The following is a 3,710-nucleotide window of genomic DNA, read 5'->3' on the forward strand; positions in this document are numbered from 1 at the left end:
TTAACCTACAATTGGTTACTGCAGAGCTAACTAGCGAATCAGATCATATTTATGATTTTTTTCCTTCCTGGAACTAGTAACTGCTTTGTTTTCCCACTTATTTAACTATCCTTTTTTGGCAACACATTCTCAGATCTGCCAGCTACCCACCAGTATTATTTTCCAAATGGCCAAGCACATCAGACAAACTTCCATCTCCACACCCTTTGGCCCTGATGTTTTAAAAGGGAAGAGAACCAGAGGGCCACCATGAAATAAGCACATCTGTACCTACTCCCTACTTTCAGCCCTGCAGCTCTCACTGGCGCACCACTAAATTAAGAGTAAAGGAATACGGAGGTACAGACCCACCAGGACAGCCCATAAGGGAGCAGTGGAGACATTAGTGGACAAACGGGCACAGTAATGTGGAGGAAAGTGGAGGCAGTGTCGCCGACTACTTGCATTCAGCTTACTACGTTCATGTGCTGTTCCGTTCCCAAGGCATTTGGGGGATGGAATGCTCTTGCCTGTCTGGGGCGCTGCTCTGGCTGCACAAGGTGGGGAGTTTCTGGAGTTCCTTTTCCCCCTTTTCAACCAGCTTTTTCACTAACTCCTTGCTTTTTAACCCTGCCTCACAGGTCACCGCTCTACCTAGGGCACCTTCAAGCCTGAGTCTTTGAGGTTGTCCTACAGGATGATTTCTGGTTGTATTTTTTTGCACTGATTTTAGTTACCAACACTCCGCTCACTTTCCATCATCCAAATTATTGTATCTACTTATCCACAAATCCCTCCACCATTCTCTTCTGGGTCATCTTGGTGGGTTTATACTCCTTTATTCCTTTACTGTTATTCTTTGAGAGAGAAACTAACACAGCTGATTAATCTAGTGTATATAACTGGCTACTTTTTTAAAAGTGGATTAAAAGTCTATCTAGATTTAAAAGAATACAGATCTGCCTGTTGGAGAAAAGTTTAACTTAACCCAAATGAGGGCACCACTTAAATGCCAACAGGGACATGAAATGAAATGACAGGAGTGAAGTTCAACAGGAAAACAAGGTGGAAGTGGAGGCTGAGGTGAACTAGAGGGCCAGAGACTGCACAGAGGATACAGCCGTGGCTTGGCTCCAACTGGTGTGGAGATTTGGACCTAACACAGCCAGAGCTCTGTCTCCTCGGAAAACGAGTAATTGACTTGCACTGAAATCTGACATTGAGGTCACCATCAGAAAGTCTTCCCTGACGGATCAGACTGATTTAAAATAACTCCGACCTCATCTCATTTGCTTTACTCTTCATCACTTACTGGATCTCTGTTGTGTGACCAGTGTAAGGGTTTTGTGGTCTGTTTACCCTCCTCACTGCGGTGAATGGAGATGTGCCTAGAGGCCCTGGATTAGCTTCGCAGGCTAGAAGTTGTGACTATAGTTGCAGAGCATTTAGCTGAACGCACAGACCTCTTTTCTGAAAAAAGGAAGGTAGTCAGTATGGTTTCATTTAGCAGACATGCAACTGGAATTCTGATAAATGATCTCTATACTCTGGCACTTGCTTCCGGTTGCCCCTTAAAGCATTTTACAGCCCCACAGCTCGCAGCTCTGTCGAGGCAACCAGGGCAAGGTGGCAGAGCGCCAGTTTTGAGTCTCTCACTTGCGTCAGTGCTTCCTTTCACATCATACACACTGACTCCTGGGTCTCACTGGCTGATGTGTGCAATCAAGTAATTTACCAACCCCCCATTGTGGGTAAAGCACTAAGGACAGGTGAACGTAGCTCCAACGCCTAACCTTGTAACTTCTAGTTGGGAGATTTGAAGCATATGGAAATTTATCTGACAGCTCAAACAGCTCAGGTGGTAGTTGTAAAAGTCCTGTTAGTGATGTAATGCAGTCAGCAAAAGCCTCGCTATTTGTGTCAAAAGGCGTCTGTGAATTATGGCAAAGGAACCTGAAAAGGCACACAGCTTTATACAAACAACTGCTAATGAAGAAGGAGCTCTGCTGCTGGAGCTGGTGTTTTGGTGAAATATAGATCAGCGCAGTTTAAGAAGTTCTTTATTATAGGCACCCAAGGACTTCAGTTTCATCCTACAAGAACCACTATCGATCCAAAACCAACGGAACACACCAGCAGTTTTGTTTCGCACTTTTCTGTCCAACATGCTGTTGCGCTTTCTATGTGCGACTATGGTGCAGTAACGACGCTACCGTGGCAAAGGGCTTGCTGACGTCCATGCCTGCGGCTGTGTGATGGAGCTGTCACTTAGAGACTGAGGTCACTTAGTTCCTTTTATGACCCTAGGACAGGATTATAGCAAGAGCAAAGTGCACACACTGTCCTCGAGGTCACACCACAAGATAGTCCTTTAAATGTGATGATGGGGAAATAAAGTCCTTTAGATATTTTAGTCATTAAATCTCCCGTGAGTCCCAAAGCAGACTAACTAGCTGAGCTGGGAATGTTTCCAGGAAGTTAGTAAAACAAGATTTTTAGTTACCCTCACGAAGCTTACTGCGGACAAGTCAGTTATCAAGCCCCGGTAATGTTTAAACAAAAAAAATATCAAACTAAGATCTGAATGACCCACAGGGCTGACCTGTGATGGGGGAGAAAAGCTGTTGCCCTTGGTTGGGTCCACTGCACTCAGGTGCTCTTACCTGGTCCTGTCACTCTCATTCCAGACCATCAGTGACATCTGCTTCTTCCCTTTGGCGCTCTCCTGTCTCCACAGTACCAGATCCATTACTTCCAAGTGTTTCATGGGGCTCCCCTAGGGGCAACAAGTCTAAAATGAGACTTGTTTTCCCTTCCTTCCCACAGATACACCTTCTAGCATTAAAGTCCTATAATATTTGCAGCTAGATTTTTCTGGTCCAGGAGCCACCCACGTGGCTGTGTTACAGCGGATGTATAAGAGTTCTGCCTTGTGGGGGGAGAGATGTGTGGAGGCCTCAGCATCATCTAACAAGTGCTACATGGCACAAGGGGGGCACCCCTCCGCCCTGCATCAGGAGGCACCACGGAGGGATTCTGGAGTCTTGTGTGTTCTTCTTGGCTTCTCAAAACCCTTTCCTTATAGGCTTGATCAGAAGGATCCTAGTAGGGCAGGTAGCAACTAGGAAATAAATACTCGAATATCTGGGCCAAGGAATCACTGACCCAGGAATCCAGGTAACAGGCACCCCCACCAGGCACCCCCACCAGGCACTACCTAGCATCTCTACTGAACACTGAGTGCCTCTCTGTGGTTCTGCCCCAGGGAAGTTCAAATGTGTAGGAAGTCTTTCTTTTCTAACTCTCAGGAGGACCTTCCCCACCAAAGTGACTATAGAGGTGAATTTTACCAGCCCTTATCAGATTGTTAAATGCAGACAGTCTGACATACCGCACCACCGGCCTCACAAACACATAGTAGTTATCATCTGCCCAATTCCATGCTACGTATTTAAGGTGTGGGTCGTGCATTTTACCCCTCAAACAAGCCCAGTGGGGGCACTACTGTGACCTCCACTTTACAGATAAAGGAGGCAGGAGAGGCTCGGGGACTCACTCGAGATCACAGGCTAGTTAGGTGCTGGCTGCCCACCAGTCAACGTCTCTGCACCTCCATTCACTCTTCGGGTCTGGGTGACGGTCTTGTCACAACCACCCTTTGTAATGGAGGACGTGTAAGCACTACGTTGGGGTCACTGGCAAAAACAAGAACACAGTGCTCACAAAACGAC

Source organism: Condylura cristata, unplaced genomic scaffold (assembly GCF_000260355.1).
Source record: "Condylura cristata isolate star-nosed mole 26May11 unplaced genomic scaffold, ConCri1.0 scaffold00016, whole genome shotgun sequence".
NCBI lineage: Eukaryota > Metazoa > Chordata > Mammalia > Eulipotyphla > Talpidae > Condylura > Condylura cristata.